The sequence below is a fragment of the Prosopis cineraria genome, unplaced genomic scaffold (assembly GCF_029017545.1).
Source record: "Prosopis cineraria cultivar Desert tree isolate PC_DT_omini unplaced genomic scaffold, ASM2901754v1 PC13, whole genome shotgun sequence".
Classification (NCBI taxonomy): domain Eukaryota; kingdom Viridiplantae; phylum Streptophyta; class Magnoliopsida; order Fabales; family Fabaceae; genus Prosopis; species Prosopis cineraria.
Genome location: NW_026555344.1, coordinates 30,576,867 through 30,600,509, shown reverse-complemented (window position 1 = coordinate 30,600,509; position 23,643 = coordinate 30,576,867). Strand labels below are relative to the sequence as shown.

At 32.0% G+C, this 23,643-nt stretch overlaps 2 long non-coding RNA genes across 2 annotated transcripts; one reads left to right on the top strand and one right to left on the bottom strand.

The window, feature by feature from the left end:
- Nucleotides 1–615: 615 nt before the first annotated feature.
- Nucleotides 616–2,108, top strand: LOC129289804 (uncharacterized). The gene is made up of 2 exons (XR_008588238.1): nt 616–912; nt 1,523–2,108. It is a non-coding gene; the product is annotated as an uncharacterized LOC129289804 (long non-coding RNA).
- Nucleotides 2,109–4,014: 1,906 nt separating this feature from the next.
- On the bottom strand, nt 4,015–7,881 carry LOC129289783 (uncharacterized). Its single transcript, XR_008588232.1, has 3 exons — nt 7,825–7,881; nt 6,295–6,460; nt 4,015–4,824 (listed from the first exon to the last, which is right to left on the bottom strand). It is a non-coding gene; the product is annotated as an uncharacterized LOC129289783 (long non-coding RNA).
- Nucleotides 7,882–23,643: the final 15,762 nt, after the last annotated feature.

The following is a 23,643-nucleotide window of genomic DNA, read 5'->3' as shown; positions in this document are numbered from 1 at the left end:
TTTCAATTTTTCATTTTCGTTTTGTAACTCTACTCATCTTTATTCTTCATTGGAAAATTTGTAAACTACTTAAATAAAAAATTTAAATATATGAATTTTAAATATAAGATTTGAAATGTAAGATTTTATATCTAAAATTCAAATCCACATATACCAATCCAAACATTATCTAAGATAATTGACTACCCTAACTCTCTCAAGATTCTCATGCGCATTCACAATCAAGTTTTCCATTAACTATTATGTTTCCAATACTAACAAGTTAGGCAATCATTGATTGTTGGAATATTTGTTTATAGATTTACATTAATTAATAAATTCAAACAGATTGATTTTTATAATTATATGTAAAATGTGATAAGTAGACCACACAAAAACAACCTCATCAAAGGATGCAAATCGGTGAATCACATTTGGCGTGGAGGATCCTCCTTCGGCTTGTGGGCTTTAAGGTAAGTTTGTTTGATCTCAAGTTTGGTTGTAATGCACTGTCGACATGTATCATGGGCCTCAACTCTCATCCAACGGGTTTAGTGGCCCATTGTCTGTTTTCTTTTGTATTAAATCTCTAATCCTCCTCGTTGTGCTCGACTTCATCATGTGATGGCATTTATTCTTCTCACATTTTCGTAGCCTTAAGAATTAGATTAATCGAGTTCAAGTGATGGAGTCTGAGTTTCGCTTTTTGTGTTTGGTTCTGATTTTCTGTTTGATGTTTGATTTCGATTTCGTCTTTATTCCTCCTTCTTCGTTCCATTCCAGAGAAGAGAGAAAAGGACCATTTAGTGAATCGTCCGAGTCGTCAAGGAGTTGGTGAAGTTTGATCATATTTTCCCGTCTTCTTCCTCGTTCCAATCCTCCTTCAATTCTGGTTTGCTCGTTCCAATCCTCCTTTGAGCTTCGTTATTTCTGGTATTGTTATGTTATTTGATATATTACTGTTGCTAGGTTGGTTATAATTATTATAATTATACTTATATTTAAAGCCTGTTTTGTTTTTAGAAGGGATATGAATGGAATAAAGTGAGGTGCTTGAGCTTACTAGAATGACTATGGATAGATTTTTGTAAGAAAAAGGTAGTGAACTAGTAGAAAGGTGGGCATGAGAATTAGCTTGTATCAAGTATTCCCAATTTTTAAGGGGTGATGATTATCATGGGAGAGATTATTCCCATATGGTTATGGTCAATCAAGTATGATTGTATTGGAAGAAATCATAAAAAATATACTTACATTGGAACATACGATTACTTGGGGAAAGACTATTCTTTGGGATGCTAAGGAATTGAAGCAAACAAGACATTTGGTTTAAGCAATTTTCTTCTGAAATCTTTTTTTTCTTCTTTACATGTGGTAGTCTGGCAGCATTTTTATGTTAAGGAACTTTCAGTGTATCAACATCTGGAAACTAGCCCCCCCCCTCATAATCTTTTGCTTGAAATCTTTTCTGCCATGCATTTACTTCCTAGAGAAATGGCTCCACCACTAGACAACTGAAAATTTGTGCTTTTAACTCTGTCAGGAAATTGTATCCATAAAGAAAGGTGCATGCTTACAGAGGTATGGACATAGAGAATAGTTAAAATTAGATATATGCAGCGATATTTCTTTCTTTCCTTTTTTTTTTTTTAATTCATTTCTGTTTAACATAATATTTTTCATTCAGAACTCATCTGAGTTTTCCTTTTGCTTTTACTCCTTTTTACAAGTAAGGATCACTGAATTGGTCGACATGAATGCTTTCTTTTTTAGTCCTGGATCTAGTGCTTTCCTACAAATGAATTTTGTTAGCTGTGCCTTTTTGCCATTGTGAAGGCAGCAGTCAAACTCTTTGGAGTTATGCGCTTCTGGAGCAGGACATGTACAGCTAAATTTTCTAGTTATATTATATGCTTGTGTTGGGATGCAGTGATTGACTAGATTATGATTTATGATGTATGGAATTTGACTAAGGGAAATTTGGACTCAGTTGAAATACTTTCAAACCATTGCTCTAAGGCCACAAACTGATAATAGATAGATGTAGAATAATGTTGTACCTGTGTACTTTGATTTCAATTGTGCTTCTCTTCCTATCTCTATAAGTTCAAGTGGCTAAAATTTGTTTATGAACTTCTATTGAAATTTACACGATGATGATTGATCTCAGTGATAAACTGTCCAAATTAAGGTATTGGGATAGCTCTGCTGAGATTTTGTTTCTTTTGAAAAAAGAATTAGAATTACTTCTAGATTTGGGAATTCGGCTTTTATCTGTGGAAACCTTCCATCATGAAAATTAGTTATGTAATCAACCACGGTTAAGGGGTCTTTCTCTTCTTCGAATTTGGTAACTTGATAGTTTTGGGTGCCAACTCTGCCCCCCAATCCCAAAAAATAAAAAAATTAAAACCTTGGTGTAGTAACAACAAGTAGAGGGAGAAAACTAAGTGCTGAGCTGTCACGAACATCAGTTCAAGAGCAGGGAAATGCATGTAACAAACATCCATGACTTCTCACATTGTTGCACTGCTGATATAAGAGACTGAAGATTAGAAGAGAAACGAAAAGAAAAATTTCAGCTAATAAACGCATTAACAAACCTGGGCCAATGTTGTTTTGTATGTTCTATGCATATGCAAATTTGGCTAGTGGGATTGAGAGCCATGTTAGATAGGTCCCAGCATCGAAAATTGTGAAGTTGTTTAAGGACTTGCAAAGGAGTGCGGAGTTTTGTAAACAATCCACCTTGGATCCTTTGAAGAAAGAAAAATCTTGGTCTTCTTGAGGACGACATTACTGAATTTACTCAGGATTCATGTATCTCTTGCTTTCTCTTTGTTTTCTAATTCTTAAGTTCTTATTTCCTTTCCGCGTTTTCTTTTTGAAAGATTTTTTTTTTCCCAAATAATGATGTTTCCATTATATTAAGAGTAATATCATTAAGGGTTAATGAGCATTCTAGATCTTGAAGTATTGCGCGTAAAGTGCTTTGGACTCCAAACTCTTAAAATATGTAAAACGGATTCTAAATTTTTAAATTTATAACAAATTAAATCTCACCAATAAATCATTGTTAATGCCATTCCTTTTCATCAAGTGGGGCCTAGTTAAAATGTTGATGTGGCGGTTTTTTATTAATGTGTCATTTTTAATGAGCGCTATATATTCTAAACTATTGTGTGAGTAATATATTAGACTTTGAACTTTAAAATTTAGAACAAACTATCCACACCATTTATATATGGAATGCTAACTATTATATAGTTTAAATTAGACTTAGCATTATTCGCCACAACAAATGCATCATTGGCTACAACAAATAATCTATAATTTTGTGAAGTAACATTTTTTGTTCTTTTTTGTAATGTTTTCTAAATGATTGGTATCTTATGCTTCTATATAATCTATAACTTTAATTTAATTTTATTTTAAATAATGTTTATTTATTTAATGGTAAAAACTTGGGACTCTATTTGAAAAGAAGTTTAAGATTTTAATTAACTGGTTAATTTGGGTTTGAAATCCGTTGATGACATTGTTAGCTTTCGCATTTATCATCTGTAAAATTCTCTGATATTTAAACTTTTTTTAAATAGGATCTTAAGTTTTTACCATTAAATAAATAAACATTATTCAAAATAAGTATAAATCAGAGATATAAAGTATATGAAAGTATGATATATCAATTGTTTGGGAAAAAAAAAAAAGGGCAACCAAGTTATTTTATAAAATTATGAGTTGTTCACCGCAACCAACAATGCATTCACCATGGCGAACCACGTTTAGGCTAATTTGGTGTATATAATTGTTAGCAATTAACACATAAACGGTAGGAATAATTTGTTTTGAATTTAATTTTGTAATGATTCAGGAAAATAATGTAAATAAAAAAATCTAAAATTAGATAAGTTAAGGTATTTGTATTAGTTTTGGTATAAATTTGTCAAAATACTCTAATAGTTCAGTAATAACTACTATTTATGTTTAGTTTTAGGTTCTATGTTCAAACCCTTATGGTGAATAAAGGGAGTCTTCATTTTTTTTCTCTTATTTTTGTTTATTTTATCTGATTTACATGATATTACCATTATGCCTCTCAAAAAAAAATGAAATAGAAACAGAAACAGAAACAGAGTCGGATATAAATCACACGCATGCCGAACTTTTTTTTTTTTTTTTTCATTTTTTCCATTCTCGAATCTTCAAGAATCCAGTGAGAGGGAACTTTCTGATCAAACCTCCACCGCATTCTCGCCTCCTCCGTTTCAATTGATCATCGGCATGGGTGTCGAGTTCACCATGAGTTCGCCGCTGTAAAGATTTCGCTCAAGATCTACCTACTCCATCTCTGTTCAAGCTTCACTGTTGATTCCTTGTTTTTCTCTTTCTCGTTGGCGTCGTCTGGATGCTGTGAGTAGAGTTCGTTCCTCTCCCTCTTCCTTCGTGCAATAGCATCTTCTCCTTCCTCGACCGCTGCGTTATCACTGACGACTGTGCTTCCCTTCCTCCTCTGTTTGTATGCGTTGTGGCAGTGCTCATGGGTAGCCATGGAAGCTTGATTCTGTCCTCTCTCTAGTTTGATTCTGTGCACACGTATGTATTGGTGAGTGAGGTACAAACTCTCCATTTCTTCCGTTCGAGGAAGCAGGAGCTGTTCATTTCCCTCTGTTCTTTGTTCATCCTCCCCTGTTTCTCGTTGCAAACATCTTCGCTCCTCTCTCGTTCATGCTGTTGCAGATTCTTTTTCCTTCCTCCTCCGTGTTTGTTCGCCTAGGATCATCTCCTTCTTTGCTCGGTCATGCTGGTTCCAGGTGAGGAGCATTGAGTTTTCTTTTTTGCTGGCTGTGTGCATGTGTGTCTATTTAGTGGAGATAATATTATTTGGTGTGTGAGGTTACTGCTGTGCGTGATTATAGAAAGGTAGTAGGTTTTTGAACCAAGCAAAAATCTTTGTCTGAAGATGTTATTTGTGCTTGGAGTATAACTAAATTTATATTGATTTTGTTGAAGAAATAAACTTGAGATGGCAGATTAAATTTTATATTGATGCTGTAGAATTGTTGAATAAATTATGGGATGGTATTTGAAGGAAGAAATTACTATTAAAATTTAAAAATTGGTGCTTATAAGATGTTTAACAAAATGCTGGAAAGGATGAATATTGGTGGATGATGGGAAATAGATGTGTTGATTGTATTATTGATAATTAAATTGTTATGAAAGAGAATTATTCTCTATACAAAAAGTTGAAATTAGAAATAAGAGTAGTTTGAAAATAATATTATGAATTAGTAATTCAAAAGCCAATTTGTTATTAAAATATTAGTCATTAGAATGTCTATGAAATGTTTAAAAAATGTTGAAAGTTAAGAGTTGTCTGTGTTACTTTCCGAATTATTTTAGACTGATGATGATGATGATGATGATGATGATGATGATGATGATGATGATGATGATGATGATGATGATGATGATGATGATGATGATGAGATCTACAAAAGAAAATAACAATGGTATTTCTTGGACACTAGGACTTAAAGAGCAAGCATTACTAGAAGAGGACCAGTTAGAAGTAAGTTACTTATTTGAAAAATTTTCAGGTAAGCGGACAGCGTCCCAACTTATATTTCATTAAAATCTCCTTTATTTAAATATTACATTCATATACTAACAACAACATCATACTAGATAATAATGATACATCACATTATTATGAGAAGAAGTTAAGAATTTGTTTCTGAAGGCTTGCATATTGGGTAGGAAAGTCTTTTAAAATTACAAACTCTATTTTTCTTTTTTCTTTTTTTTGAGAATGACAATTAGGTCTCAAAATATTGAATTAATACCAGTTAAGTTTCTGACAAATTCTTTTGAAAAATAAATTGAAAATATTGATCCAAATTATTGCAAATTCATGAGTTTCAATTACAAGTAAGTATTTAAATGTCAAATATAATTATTAGATTGCAACAGAAATTTTTATTTATAATTATTTAAATTGGTATTTATAATTCATTTTGTAAAAAAATTTATTGATGGCCTAACTGTAATTAATTCATTCTTTTAGGACTTAATTGTTGTTCACCATTTTTTTTTAATGCAAAAGACCAAAAGCTTCTCAATATAAGACTCATTAACAATGTCCTCGTTCAAAAGTTGACCTTTATGATAGCTCTATTTTATAACACTTTTCTCAGTTTAAACTTTTTGTAGATAGTCCTTTTCATGATGTTAGCCTCTCAATAAAAATACCAATTTTACAAGCAAGAGGTTAAATGGAGAGCTTATTTTAAAAAATTCATACTGATGGACCTCGTGGCACAAGTGACATGGCGTTAATGACAACAAATCTTGAGGAAGGTAATCATGAGTATGGTGGCATGAAAGGAGCCTAAGGCAAGGAGCAACGAGCCTAACACCTCCAATCCAATGTGCTTAAAGATCCTTTACAATATATTGGAGGTCCAATGACAAAAGCCTGAACCAAAGCCATGAAGTAAGCCTTGTTTAGTCTTGTATAAAATGTCCAAGAGCTTGAAGAGCATTGAGGCACTCCTCTTATGCCTAAAGGAGAGCCTCTAAGTGTGCATAATGTACTTAAGATTCAAATCCACAAAGAGTCAAGCCCAAGAAATGCAAACCTTAGCCTAATGTAAGAAAGACTATAAGTTGAGCCTCTTGCAAGTAAGGAGGTATGAAACCCTAGTGAAGAAGTCAAGGGTGGCGTGATTTTAAATCCTTTATGATCCTTTGATTGTCTCCTATTTTAATAGTCATTTGACTTGACTCTCTTTCTTAAGAAGCAAGACTAGTCATAGTTTCCTATTTTGAGTCTAGTCAAAAATTAGAATTAATTATATTATTTTAATTTTTAAGTTTTGTAATCCCATAATTTTAAGATCATATCTCCTAAATTATGTGGCTTAATATGTATTTTATATTATTTTCTTTCTTCTTTTACTATTAGAAAATTAGGATTTTAATTTTAGGAAATAGTCTTCTCTATGAACCTATATATATTAGGCATGTTCCTTCTTGTAAATGGAAGAGCAGTTGAATGAAATTATTTATTTTAGAGTTTATAAATCTTGTGAGCCTTAATGCTTGTGTTGGCATCCCATGTGAGAAACAAACGTGATCAAAAGCGTAATTAATTCTTGTGGTATCTTTGAAGGTTGAGGTTCCTAGAAGCAGGTGTTCTAGAAGATCTTATTCTTGATAATTATCCCATTGTTTATTTCATTTATTTCTTTATTTTCATCATAAATTTCACCCCTTTCTTTTTGTTCTTGTGTTTTGCTGTGTTTCAGGGTTCTGTCCCTAAACTAGCACAATTTTGCTTCTGCGTCCCTTATCACATACATTGGGTGAGAAAGTTTTTTAAACTAATAAACAAGCTTATCTTATCTTCTTGGAAGCATGTTCTAGGAAGAATGGAAGAATGTAACTTGGGACAAGATATCTGATTTACTCAACTCGAAGCCAATCTTGACTCTCTTTATATTTGATACTTCACTTTTCTTATAAGGCTCCCTAATTTGGGACTCTTAATATGAATATGAAAAGATTGAAAAAGATTAAAGGTATTTATATGCTTGTAGTAAATCCAACCAAATAGCTTTGGTTTTTTTGTTTAACGGATTGCTTTAAATATTACATAAATCTCAACATGATATCAGAGCCTAAAAGCTAGCCATGAGTAAAAACATATGGGGGAAAAGAATGAAGGGGGCAAAAAACAGAAAACCAAAAATTGTATATATGCTTTTGAAGAAGAAAGAAAAGCTACTCGGATAGCTCCAAGTACAACTAAGGAGGATAGAAAATTAAAATCTTACTTACCAAATTTATATAACGTTAAGTGTATAAGCCTTCCCTTCTAATTTGCTTTAAAACCTTGCAAATTAAAAACATAAGAGTTATTCCCAGATACCAGCTAGCTGTATACCTGTATTTAAGGGGAAAAAGGGGGGAGAAAGAGAGAGGGAGAGAGTAATAGGATAATAGCGAGACGTTCAAAGGCTACAAGAATTGAGACTCACAAACCTAAAAGACAAGATCAAAATTTGTTTGATGAAAAAAGAATAGGACGATGGTGAGCTTAAACACTTTAATTTGAACAGGTAGAAAAGATATAGCTGATCAGTTTGCTGAGAGACTTGCGTACCTTTGAGTTCCCAACGCTTCCAATCACTTCGACCATATCTCCTTCTCATCGCGCTGTTATATATTAGATTATTCAGTACACATTAGTTCTTTTTTTTTTTTTTTCCAAAATTCAGTATATAGTTTTTTAAAAAATGCAAATGGAATAAAAATACTCCACCCCTTCTCCACGCAAAACAAGCCGAATAAACATAAAATATATCCTAGAGTCAAGTCAATAATCAATAATTGTTAATCAATTAAGTGATAACGCATAGTAATAATTTGATTCACAATTCCTTCCTTTTCTCCCCTTATTTTTTTAATTTTATTGTTGTTCTTATTTTCCCTTATTTTGTATTCATTTATTTTTTAAAAAATCTTTTGTTTATTTTCCTTTTCCCTTCCTCACAAATAATTGAACTTCTTTTCATTAATCTACATAGCTGCCAACTCAATATTTCATTATCTATGGCAGCATATTTCACAACATAATTTTTTGCATTCTTCCTCTCTCTTTTTTTTTTTGGTTTTATTTGTTTCTTGTGATTTTTTCTTACATATTAAAGTACTTTTTTAAAAAATATATAAGCTTATATTTTAATTTTTTTTACATTGTATTATTTATCTATATTTATTTTTAACATTTGATCTTTTAAATTTAATGTAAATACGTCTTAATGCTTTATCATTTTCTTGACATCTTTTTTAATTTTTAACTAAAGCCTCATTCATGAATAATATATCAATGATATATTCATCAACTATCAAGGTTATAAATTCATAGATACAAGAATTAAATACAAAAGGTAAAATGACAAAAATATTTTATAAATACTAGGTTATTTATATTTTGATTCAATATTAGTTGAAAGAAAATTGCCATATTTTGGACAGAAAGAGTATATGACTAACATATTATATTATATATATATATATATATATTTAATATCTTTTTTTTTTGGTTAAATCAAGACATGTAAATATTTTAAAATATATTATTAATAACTAACCTAGAAAAATAAGACTTGTCATGTTGTGGTGGTTGTGATTTTATATAATAGAAATATAAGGTTAAATGATAATTTAAATTCTAAATTATAAGCTAAAAGATAATTTAAACTTTAAAGTCGTGTTTGATATATTTTAAATTATGAACAATTAAACTTAGAGTGCTGGTAAAAAAAAAAAAAAAATCCTTCGAGCAAATTGGTCCTTAATTTCACGTAAACTCTGTTAATTTGCGAGCCCATAAATTTAATTCTCTCTCTCACCCTTTTCCGGCTCTCCTCTCACTCCATTTCTCTTTCCTCTCTTGCTCGACCCCACCGAAGAAGACGACCCTGGAGCAGCTCTCTCCTCACGTGCTTAACCTCTTGAAAGCTCCTCAAGAAGTTCGATTCCGTCGGGACGCCAACGTCTTCTACAGGTTCCAGATCCTGAAGCCGCCAGCGCCAGATGCAGGCCTTCCCCGAGCAGCAAAACCAGCTCCAGTCTCAGCTCGGCAGCGCAATTTCTTACTATCACCAACCTCCCACCACCTCTTCTTCTGATCCACAACATCTTCCTCCTGTCACTACCGTGTCTGTGCTTGAGCATGGGCAAGACGGTTCTGTATTCGGCTTCGTGGGACCGAACCACAAAGCTGTGGAGACTGTCCGATTCCATGTGCTTGGAATTGATCAACGCGCAAGACGGCGCGGTGAACTGGGCGGAGTGCTGGCTGGTCGGAATGGTGTTCTCGGGATCTAAGGACGGAACGGTGAAGCAAGCGGCGGCGTATAAGTTGTACATATTGAAGCAATAATTTTTATATGAAACTAACGGTATTAAATCAAATAAAATCTTGCTTAAAGTTAAAGAAATATAATTATATTTAGTTTAATTTTTATTAAATAAAGAAATGTATGAATTTAGGAGAGTGTAGAAGATGGATGAGTGGTCATTCTAAGAAGGCAATCAGAGCCGCTAATCTTTCAACTCATATCATTTTCTACCTTTCTCCGCCAATGTCCTTTCCGCCATTATTTCTCCAAGCACCAACACTTCATGTCATGTCACTATACCGCAGATCTGATCAGACCAGAAACTATGGAGATCGAGGTAAAATTCTGCGTTGTGCTTAATACTCTAATGTTCGACGACAAAGCTACAGTCGGTCTATCTCTCTCTCTATCTCTTTCTTCTTCTTCTTCTTCTTCTCCTCCTTCGTTTTCTTTCCCTTTCATTGTTTGTGATGGGCTCTACTTCTTGTTGTTTCTTATTCGTGTTTTCTCCTCCTTGGATCTGTGTCAGTATTTCCCTCACGAAAATAGAAGTCTGGAAATAGTATTTTTCCTGACCGGTAACTAGTAAACCTCAGGTTCTAACTAACTAGACCCTAGGTTGCCAAGGGCGTTTTCATCCAGTGGCACCAAAACATCTCTTTTAAAAAACATGTTAGGTTTTTCGAGCTTTAGAATGAACAGGTAATGAGTTTGCCTAGGCGGGGATGGATTTAGAAACAACTCTATGGGCCAAATGCAAATTTAATTTAATAGCGGGGCAAATAGAGTTTTATCATTTTTTTCCCCCCTCTAGCGCTGCGCCGCAGAACCAGGACATCGGATTAGGGGACCAATTTTTTCTTTTCTTAAAAGATTAATGATTTTAAAAATAGTTTAATAATTAAAAAATTATTTATGTACAATTATTACATTACTTTGAATTAAAAAAATTAAAATTTATGAATTTTACATGAAAATTATTTTAAAAAGGAGCAATATATAAACAGAAGGGAGTGCCAAATATAAGCAGTCAATAATATGAATATCAACAAAAAAAAAAAATATATATATATATATTACTTTTGATTTTAATTATCAATGATAAATGATAAGAACATCATAAATTTGTATAAAAAATCTAGGATAATAAATATAATAGATAAAATGAAAAATAAATCTACAACTATCGAATTGCTTAAATTTTAAATTAAGATTAGCGGAGAAAAAGGCTTATATTTTTTTATTGGAGAGAGTACGTGGTTCGGCCCAAAAAAAAAAAGATATTATTATTATTATTATTATTATTATTATTATTATGAAATGCCAATTAAACCCTAGGTTGACCGTTTTTTAATTAACCAATTTGCTTATGCACGGGCTTCGATACACGTCCAGACTGGACTATTGGCCACTTGCATGTTGAAGACTTGAATTGGTCAGTTTAATCCTGTTTAATTGATTAAAAGCATGGATTATACGGCAGAAAAGGTACTTTTATAATATATTGACAAGTACAATTATGATAACTTAAAGTAAAGTAACAGAATATTTACCGAATATTCTTAAAAATACTTATCCTCAGAAAAACAAAACTCGTATCTACATTGTAAGAAGACTTTTTTTTGGGGTAATATTACGAGACATTCTACAACAACTGTATCAATTTTATTTATATTATCCATTAACATATTTTATTTCTATACTTCTGTTTTTAAATATAGAAGAAAATGGCCTATTCATATCATTTGAGAAAATTGATTAAGTAAAATAATTATGGCTGAAATTAAAAAAAATTGGATTCAATTATCCCTGTAATTAATGAAATAAATTTGTCTATTGAAAATAAATATTGACTGTATGAGACAATTTAGGAAGTAATGTGACAAACGCTTCTAGAAATTTATAGTTTTGCTTACAAATAAAAACAAAGAAACATGTATTTAGATTCAGTGAGTAGCCTAAGTCTACTTACCAATTACAGCTACAAGATTTTATCAATACTTAAAATTTATCAAGATATATTCTCCAAAATATTTAGAATATTCCTCACAATCAAAAAACTCTTTACGTATGATGTCTCTTTCAAAAACTTAAGATTTGATATTTCTGAGTATTATATAACAAAATCTTTAACTGCTATTATTCAATAGAATCAAGCCATTATTATCGTGCCACATGAAATACTAGTTGAGTGGGTGTACTTTAGCCGGATCTAAATTCAAGGGATAAAGTTTTTGTTATATTTAAAAACTGAGGGAGTATTACATATCAATGCTTTCAAGGTTTGAATATATAGATATAGATTTGATTAAACAAAAACCGCCGGTCATTGATTTAAGTCATTTTTCGGTTTTCTTCACGCGTTTACGCGTAGTTTAGTCCAAGCCTCCAAGCTAAGGCAACGAACAAAATTTTAAGACGTCTATCATTTTTTCATGTTAACTTCTTATGGCTGGACTTGCGCTTATTCGTCGGCGATACTTGTATTTTAATCAATGGAACATTAGGGATAATTACCCTATTACATATTTAATTGAGAAAAATGACATAATTCAAAGTATACAATTGATCTTTCATATTCTGCAGGTTAGCTTCAATAATAAAATCATGCACATTTTCTTCTACTTTCTATAATCCAGATCCTTTATTCCCCAATTTCTCCTTTAATCAGTTACTTATATTCAGTTATTGACCATAAGAAATTAGTAAGAATCAAGAACAATTGCGTTCAATTATTTCATACGGCTCCAGCCCATGTGCAAGTATATGCCAGATTATTTTTTTTTTTTGTTTTTAGTGATAATTTGAAATGTTGGAGTAAAAAGAACAACTAAATCCATGAGATATCCTCTTTTTTCGTATATGGTTTTCAAATCCACTCATATTTCTAAAGTTCTCCTTCTCACTTTCATCAATAATGACTGTCCCAGAAGTCCAAAAATTAGCCAGAAGAAGTTTGTTCTACTGACTTCACATCCTCCTTCAGAAATCACATATCCAACCTCAACTTGAATATTTTGATATTCAAGCACCTTACCTTGCCATCCCATTTATCAGAGGCCCTATTCTAAAAGAACTCTTGTGATGTATTTGGTCATTATCCTCTCTTTTTATGTGTGTCATAACTGTTCCCCCTTTGGAAATGTATCATTATCTGTATGACTTAGCTACTGAAAGTTCAACCCTGTGGAAGCTCCTTGAATGATTCTCACCTATTTCCAAATGGCGTAGAGAACTCTCTAAAGTAGTTCAGAAAGAATTACTATGGAATGTCCCTCTCCATGAGCAAAAGGCATATTCCTTCTTCATCCTTTATCACCCCTATCATCTCAATAGTAAAGAAAAACTTTATGTGGCCAACTAAGTTTGCCAATAGAAGACCATCGCTAATTGGACAATACATAAAAATTCTACTTTAATTGAATTAAAAGAAATTTTATGTGAAATGAATAATTATCTTGTTCTTGATCCACATCTAAAGTGCACCTCCCTGGTTCCAATCCCTCATCAGCCCATCTTACTAAGTAATCCTTTTCCATCTGTCCAATATCGATTTCCTGAATGGCTCACAAGCCTTGTTGTGCAAAAAGGATACTCTACTTGGATGAAATCCTATTATGGAGCATCATCATCCACACCTCCATCAAACAGCCAAGACCTATATCAAATAGAGACCCAAACCTACTAGTTATTTCCAGAACTAAAAGACACACTTACATCAACACCCACTCAAGAAGATAAGGACCAAACTTCTTGGGAAGAAGAACAGCTATAACAACTCAGACGTAACAGCCTTGTGGCTAGAAAATGTAGAACAAAAGAAAAAAGATGGCTCAATTTGTCACATGATCAAGAGTGCATCCATTAGAGCCTGTGTTAATCATGGAAGGAATTTGCTTTAAGTCATCTCTACATTTTATGTATTTATCTTTTTGTAATATTGACAAAAGTCACTTTTGACTTTTAGACAAAGCTATCTACTTTATGTCATGTTAGTTTGTTTTACCTTTTCTTTTACTTTTTCCTGTCAAAAGTTATCAGACATGTGATTATGATTGTCTATTTGTAATCATGAAATGTTTGTCTTCATCCTCCACTCTATGTCTATATAAGGAGAATTCAGCTACTCTTATAAGGCAAAACTTGTTTTGAAATAAAAAATCTTGTGTGTTCCTTAATCATGTCTCTATAAGCCCTTTCTCTCTCCTGAAAGCCTGATTCTCTAATATCCAATATCTATCATACTCAAATTCAAGTATTCTCTGCACTTGCCTCACCGTGGAACCTGTGCATCAAAAATAATTCGACCAATGATCTATGTGTATGAGCTTATGTCACTATGCTTAGAGATCTGTGGGTTAAAGTGTCAAGGGATTGAGGATCCTAAAGTGGCTTGAGTTTGTCTAGGAGAGGCGTTTGAGGTAATTGGATCAATATACCCTGTAACACTAAGACACAAGGATCTCTGGGACTAGTGCTCATGAGTCCCACCCCTATAGTATCAGAGCCATACTCTTTTTTGACAAATGCTAGATATTTACGAGTGGATTTCTAAAAAGTTCTTCTTCAAAAACCCCTACTACTATTCTTGACCCTATAAATCTTTCTTCATCCTTTTCTTTTGATTGTCTTCCTTCTACTGTAAAGAGAACCCTTACCCAAAAATAAGAAACCTTGTGGAATACATTGTTGTTCTTGCATATGCTCGTGTCTCAACTACCCAACTTCCTTTTCTTAACCCTTATAAACTATGCCATCATAGAAGTTCTTTCACTCGAGGTATTAGGACCCTTATACACTCAAATCCACCTCAACCTAAGGAGGCAATCCAAACTTCTAGTCTAGATTAGTGTGGCATTCCTGCCATCATAGCTGAACAGTACATTACTCTTAAAATTGCTCAACCCCTGATCGGATCAACCATGGTTACACACACCTTCATGTTGGAACTATCTGCCTTATCCTCACTTTTCGTGGAAGAAAGGGTATGGCAGCCATAGCCAGAGTTGTTTTGTTGGATACCACCTTCAAGTCATATGGCAACGCTTTAATCAGAGCCATGTTGACTACCCTTAACCAAGGAAGTGTGGTCTTCACTATAGTACTTGATTTCAATATCAAGCTCACCGATAAAACTCTTTCTATGAGACTAAAAGTTCATATCCAAATTCATAGAGTTGAACAAGAGCCTGATGCCATCATGGCTACTCTTCACCATCAAATGATCTTCAAACTTCAAGAACTAGTTGGACAGTTTTGAACCAATTTTTATTCTTATGTTAATAATAAAATTTTTATTTAATTTGAAATTGTTAATCAATATCAATGTACTTCTAGGTTTTATAGTAGAATCTTGAGTGCATAATTTATTTATTGACATTATATCAAAAACTCATTTGATTTTTTTAAAATTCAGGTAAATAAAAAACATACAAATGAAAAAAAATGAGGAATTTAAAATTTAATATGTTATGACCGAACAACTCTGAACCATGAATGATATTGTGGGTGTTTTAATGTTATATATGTGCACATAAATATTATTTTTATTTTATTATTATGTCACTTATTCAATTATTGGTCTAAATGATTAAACCATAAACACTGTGATTCTTTGACTTTTCTGATTCATTGTCTAGTTTGATTTTTAAAACATTGCTAAAATTGCTAAAGATTATTACTAAAAATGTGAAAAATGAATGCTAAAAATAAGAAATATGAGTACTGACAAAATTAACTCAAAACTTTTTAATTCCGGTTTAGGATTATCAGCCTGAACGAGTTTAGCTATGAAATAAGAGTGGGAACCTGGCTACCAATTTTATGTGAAACAAGAGGGGGGAGGGGGAGAGAAAAAGAGTAAATGTCGAGACAGAAGGAGAAAGAAGAGGGAGGAGAAAAAGAAAAATGCATAAAACTTTATTGAATCAATCAAAATAATTTTGCTTTTACTAAAAAATCCTAAAATTATTTAGAGAGATTTAGAAATATTAAAAATAATATATTAAATCCTAGCCTTAATTTTAAAAGAGATAAATAAAGATAACCAAGATAATATAAATATCTCTAGATATCTTATTTTATTGAAAATAAAATTTGATTGTTTATCAATATATGCATAGCCAATTTGATTTCAAACATTTAAGAGTTCTTGTTTTTTAAGTCCTAATCTATCAAGATAAAATATGAATGATTGCCGGACCAAAAACCTTGAAAAGTGTGTTATGATACTTCATTTACAGAGTTAAAGTTCATTTTTTTCCTTAATTTTTTTTAGAACGCTAGGCCCCTTATACTAAAAGGTGGGACAATATTCCCCTAAACAATATTTTTAGGAGAAAAATCATCCTTCTATCATAGACTCATCATCTTTTCTATTGTTTGATGACATAAAATAGTTTTAGAGTTCACACACAGTGATAACAAGGTATTTGGACTCATTTTGACCATCTTACAAGGGCCAAAGAGGCTGCAAGTGGTAGTGATAGTGGTGAAATGACAGTAAAATGGATCACAAGCCTGGTTGTTACTGTGCCTAGTTCCCTAGCTATTTATAATAGATAATGGAGTTAGAGAAGATGATAAGTTTCTGATAGAAGAGCTATCACATCTCGACACTAAGGGCATGAGTGGCATGAAATATGTGGTGAATTCATATTTCATAAGCCTTGATTGGCCAAAGATTAAGTTAAAATATCGATATAAAAGTTATATAAAATAATAATAAAGTTGGTAAAGTTTTAAATACTTTGTAGAAATTTCGACAGAGTCTCCCTTATAATTTGAACCTCTCAAAATTACTATAATAACAAAACTTGTTAACTAATCCAGCAAAGGAGACTGGTTCCACACCAACAAATTACGTACCAATGAAATAAAACTAGAATCTAACTACAGTATATATGGAGCATTAACTATCATTGTATAATATAATGAATATTTATATTAAATTAAATGATTGAAGTGTGCTTCCATCGTCCAAAAACAATAAAGCCCCTTAATGATTAGCAAGATGTGTAGTTTCAATTACATTATCTAAGACTAAAAACTTTTTTTGGTGAATAACGTCTTGATCTAAATTATAGATAAGACGTGTAAAAGTAATAATTAATAAAATTTAGTTCAAAATAAATCAATGCAATATTAAAACACATATGTTAACTAACAATAAATGACAAATTTCTCAATAATATAACCATGAAATAAACTAATAATTTTGAAATTTTATAGGTTATCAAAAATTATACAACTAATAAATATATACAAAAAGAATTCGAATGATGATATAATCAAGAAAATAAATGTTTATAAATAACTAATATGAAACAATAAATTTTTCACAAGATTTTTAAATATTTTTAAAATCAGAATCAGTTTTATAAAGATCTTTTAGAATCTCGAAGCCAAATAATTGAGCATGCAAATAAGAAAGTAATGTATACCTTCGAGATAAGGAACAGCAATGACATTTTCTTTGCCTTGTTTATGCTTAATCACATAAGGAAAGGTCTAAATAAATTCCATCCAACGAGCATGTCTCTTGTTCAACTTACCTTAAGACTTGAGAAACTTTAAACTTTCATGATCAGAGTAAATAATGAATTCCTTAGGCCACAAATAGTGTTGCCATGTTTCTAAGGCCCTCTTTAGAGCATAGAGCTCTTTGTCATAGGTGGAATAATTCAAAGATACACCATGTAGTTTTTCACTGAAGTAAGCTATAGGCTTAGAATCCTACATTAAAACAGCACCTATACTAATACTAGAAGCATCACATTGAATTTCAAATGCTTTAGAGAAATTAGACAAAACAAGTAAAGGGGCATTAGTCAATTTATCCTGTAGGGTTTGGAAAGCCCTTTTTTGTGTCTCACCCCACATAAAGGTCACATTCTTCTTAACAAGTTCATTAAGAGGGGCAACAATGCTAGAGAAATCCCTAACAAATCTCTTATAGAAACTTGCTAAGCTGTGGAAGCTTCTCACTTCACTTGCATTCTTAAGGGTTGGCCATTCATGAATAGCCTTAACTTTCTCCTCATCCATACAGATTCCTTATGATCTAACAACAAATTCCAAAAAGATAATAGATTCTATACAAAAGAAACACTTTTGGAAATTAGCATATAGCTTATATTCCCTCAAGGTGTCAAACACAATTTTAAGATGATTCACATGATCAGTCATAAATTTACTATAAATCATAATATCATCAAAGTAAACCATAACAAACTTGCCTATAAACTTTCTAAAAACATAATTCATTAATGCCATAAAAGTACTAGCAGCATTAGTCAAACCAAAAGTCATGACTAACCATTCATATAATCCAAATTTAGTTTTAAAGGCAGTTTTCCATTAATCGCCCTCATTCATATGAATTTGATGATAACCACTTCTAAGATCAATTTTAAAAAAGATAGAAGCACCATGCAACTCATCAAGTATATCAGCAAGTCCAGGGATAGAATAATGATACTTTATAGTGATTTTGTTGATTGCTCTATAATCAACACACATCCTTCAAGATCCATCTTTTTTGGCACCATAATAATAGGGATAACATAAAGGCTAAGGCTCTCACACACAAAGCCTTTTATCATCAATTCCTTTACTTGGCATTGGATCTCCTTAGTCTCTTCAGGGTTAGCCCTATAAGCAGGCTTGTTTGGAATAGCAACTCTGGGCTAGAAATCTATCATAGGCTTAATTCCTCTTAAGGGAGGAAGTCCATTATGAATCTCGTCAAGGAATAGATCTCTATAATCTTACAACAAAGAGACAACACTAAAAGGCAAAGTAGGGTCAAGAGTGTCAGTAGAAATATAAATATTCTTAGAAATTACAATAAGAGCTCGCTCTCTCATCAAAGCCTCTTGAATCTCACTTTTCCCACACAATAATATTTTATTTTCACCATTTTCTTTTACTCCCACCATTCTATTTTTCTCTTTTCTCACCTTCTCACTACTCTTTTTCCTCTTCTTTTATTGATTTTCAGGTAAAGTAATACTCTATTTCTTTTCTCTCTCACTCATGACATAATGAAGGAGATCTTTCTTTTGCTTATAATCTTGAGCAATCTTCAGTTGATCTTCATAGGCTTGGATAGGTCTAAGAGGATTTAATACAACAGTCTTACCTTTAAAAGGCACCTTGTAACAATTTTTGAAACCATCATGGGTAGCCTTACTATCAAACTACCAAGGCCTACCTAATAACAAGTGTTCAGCAAGTATAGGGGCTACATTACATAATACATCACAAGTATAAACCTTAACACTTACTTAGAAATCCTAATTTCAGCACAATCATTCAACCATTGCAATTTATAGGGTTTAAGGTGTGAAATTAAAGGTAGAGAAAATTTATTTACAAGTAAAGTGCTAGCTATGTTAGTGTAACTACCACCATCAATTACTATGCTATACACTTTCTCTTTGATGAAGCATCTAGTGTGAAAAATATGCTCACGTTGCTCACGTTTATCATCCTCCTTTGATTGAATATTGAGAGCTCTTCTTGCCACCAAGATAGAGTCAACTACACCATTTCATTTAAGCTCATCATTTGATTCATGGGACGTAGAATCATCATCAATATTGTCAGCATCATCTTTATTACTTTCATGCACACTATCATAGCCACCATCATCTCTCAAGATCATAGCTCTTTTATTGCTACAATCTCTTGCCATGTAGCCCACACCATGGCATTTGAAACACTTAATAGAAGTGTTAGATGAATAAGAAGAAGGTTTAGGATTAGAAGTTTTAACCTCATACTTGGTCTTCATTTCTTCCCTAGCCTTAGATGTATCTTCAGCCTTAGAATCCTTCTATTTAGAAGTTGCCTTGGAGTCCTTCCAAGAGGACGTGGAACATTCATTCTTATTTCTCTGCTCTAACTTTATAGATTTGTGTATGAGCTCTTCCTTGTCCACAAAAGTGTACAAGTCAAGCTTATCTCTCAACTCTGGCCTTAAGCCATCTATAATTTTTGACATTGCTTCACGTTCATTTTCTTGACTGTTTGCATGAAACTTCAAGATATTGAACTCGTGTACATACTCCTCTACAGTCGTAGATCCTTGAGAAAACATTCTCAATTTTGTATTGTAAATCTTACCACCAATAAATAGCATAATCAATGAAATTTAAAGAAGTTTTTACCTTCCTTGACTCAGACAAATCAAGAGTCATTAAGATTTGATCCATCTTTATTTCTCAATTAAGGCATTTTTTTGAATTGTTGCTACCCTTGAATGAAGGATACCTTACTTTCTAGTTCGGTAAGTCAATATTATGCTTTGAGGATTTCTTTCCCTTAGGAGAAGGGGGCTCTTCATACTCCTCATCATTACTAGGGGTCTCACACTTCTTTTCTTTAGAAGAGGACTTCTCCACCTCATCTTTATCCTCCTCATGAAACCTATGATTAAGTTCCAAGTGAAATTACTGCAACTGTGTTTTAATAAGTTCTAAAATAGAGTTCATATTAACACTAGGGGATTCATCCTTGTTACTCATATTCACAGAAGCACTAGAAACCATATAAGATAAAAATGGATCCTTACACACACAAACTCACGTGTTTACTCTCAAGAGAAATAAAGTCACTCATGTTTCACAAAAAAATAATGGCTTTTTTTAATGATGAAAAACACACTTGCCTTTACCACTCACTAAGCTTGTGGATAGAATCTAATGGTGAAACCAAACATAAATCAAGAAACTAAAAATAACTAAGTGAATATCTTCTAAATTAAGGAAACTAAAAAACAAGTACAAGATGAAAAGATGATTTTTTTTTTGCAATTTTTTTTGAAATTTTGAAACAAATAGGAAAGCAAAATTTTCAAATAAAATCAAGCTTGTAAAAGGAAAAACCACACGTGAAAATCAAAAATAGGAAAAAAAGAAATGAACATCAAAGAGTCAAATACTAAAAGACAAAATAGGAAGCCAAATAGAATAGGAGAGTAGCACAAATAGCAAAATAGGAGAGTAGAGATTTGAAAAGTGCTACCAAAAATTAAAAATAAGAAAGTCGTCAAAGTAGAAGACTTTCTTACTTCCCAAGTTGACTTTTCTCTTTAGGCAACCTCTTAGTGACTTGGAGTTTAAGAATAGTCTTTTTCTACAGTCACAACTCAATCAATATATATATATTTTAATTTTTTTTGAATTTTTGGATTTTTTTAACACACTAACACTTTTTTTTTTGCACGAATTTTTAGGTATTTTTTCTCTTTTTTTAGAAGGCTAATAAAATGAAAACTCACATAACATGAAAGCAAATGAAAACTCACATAAGAAAAATTTAGTAATTGACTTGTAGTGCTAAATTGTGTACATAGATGTGGCTCATGTGTTTGTTTGGATAAAGTATTAGAAAAGAAAGAAAATGTACCACAGGTAATTTTTTTTAGAAACAGAAGGGTTGAGATAACTAGAATAATTCATTATGTCTATTAGCTAGTTTAACTATCTATAAGTAAATTTGAGTAATACAATATATGATATTGTTTATTAGCATGTTTTGAAACTTGAATGATTTTGAATGAAAAAGTGATTTTACTTATAAGATAATTTAAGAAAGGGAGTTGTTTTAAAAAAGAAAAATAATAAGTGAATTGTGGTATATGTTAACATATGATTGTTTATTATGGACAATAGGCATGATCATGATAGAAAGTGAGAGTTTACCCTAGGGGAAGCAGTGTGAAAAATTCATATGATCAAGCTGATACCATAGGACATCTAGTATGACAACATGTGAGGGACTGTTACTATGGGGTATCCGAGCAGTCATTACATTATTTGAGCTCTCAATACCCGAAAGGGTGCAGTGTTAGAGTAACAACACCCCAATTGTGTGTGAGATAAGGGGAATCCATAGTTTGTAAGTGGGACAGAATGCCTTTAGCAAAGTGATTCTATCACTGAAGGTGTGCTCAGATCAATGCATACAAAATTGATCCAATAGAGCCTATGGGTTCAGTTGGGGTGGTATGGAGGTTCTATTGAATAGGATGATCATTCATGCAAATATGATTATGTTTGAAAATATCTATATATATATATATATATATATAATGAAATTGAGAATAATAATGTTTTATTTACTTGTTTATGGTTTTATGTATTAATAGATAATTTTGAATTATTTTGGTTACCAGAACTCTATCTCACCACATGGTTACTATTTTACATGTTCTGATACTGGTAGCAACAAAGCAAGAGACTTGGGCCAAGAGTAGCAAGACTTCTATGATAGCCCTTCAAGTTGTGTGTATTGAACTTGTTTGTTGTAATAATAATATGTTTATAAGTAACCGTAGGAATGCATACATCTATGCATTGTGTTGCGCTTGTGTGAATATTGTGTGTATCTTAGCCTTGTGAGATGAAATGACATGAACTCATGCGAAAAGTGATAGCGAATGCTAAGTTACTAGTACGAGTGCAAGATTATGTGGGTAAATGTTTAAATGTTTGAAATTTGGCCATATATGTGAAATTATGTGATTATGTGAAAAAGGGGCCCTTATGTGTTTGAAAGGTGTATTTGTGGACAAATTTGATTATGTCTATGTTTTTGATGTCATATATGCTCAATCAAGTGAAAAATGTCTTATTGGATATGGTCAAAGCCTTTAAAAAGGCTAATGACACAAGGTTGTGGTTTGGGATGTTCAGGTGATTGAAAATGTCATAAAATGGTTATTGTACATCCGGGTGTCTAAATATTAAAAAAAATTGGATTGAGATGAAATTTATGTCATTAGTTAGCATTTGAAATAAGATTTACATAGATACTTGAATCACTCTAATCAGATATCATATGAAAAAAATAGTGCACATTAGAAGTTATGTCATGGACAAGTACATTGCGACGCATAACATTATTAAACCCTGGTTTTGATAATTATAAAATAATGAAAAGTTTTATGCATTTTAGGCTTTCTTAACTAAAATAATAGGGTTAACATTAAAATTGACTGAGTTTATACGAATAGAAGGTATGCTATCTTATTAGTTAAGTATTTGACTTAAATATAACTCTTTGTACTTGAAGTTGTCTTGTTAAAAAATATTTTGAAGTATTGATAACATTGGTACTGGATGCCTTAACACCAATATTACCTCTTTTATCTTCACTATTCTATTAATTCATGGTTCATATAATACCAGTCCTACTCATTATAACACTAGTGTTAAACTTGTGCAATTGAGTCTCTCTTTTCAAACCTTTTTTCTTGCACTGTTACTATCTTTTTAACATTAGTCTTACTCTTCATACATCCTTGGTTGAATTATGTCAACACCTACATTACTTGATTAACACCTGTACTAAGTTTTATTTAAATTTGTGTAACACCTGTGCTAACACCTCAACACCGGTACTGTCCTTTCTTCTGTCCTATGAAGAGATCTGATTAATTGTTACTTTGGGGTTATTTCCTTTTAACACTGGTGCTAAATAATCTTTTCAAAAATATTTTAATTCTTCCAAAAATATCAAAAATCTTCATCTTTTAAGTATCGGATTATATCGATACTACAAGGACAACACCTGTGCTATAACTTTCTTTCTGTAGCTGCTCATGACTATAACACTGGTGCTAAATCATAGTAACACCGGTGCTACTATGAATCTTTGTACTTTTTTTGTATGTCTTTTGAAGGTCATCATAACTCATTTTTTAATCCTTCTTTTCATCTAAAATCAATTGTGTTCACTCTAT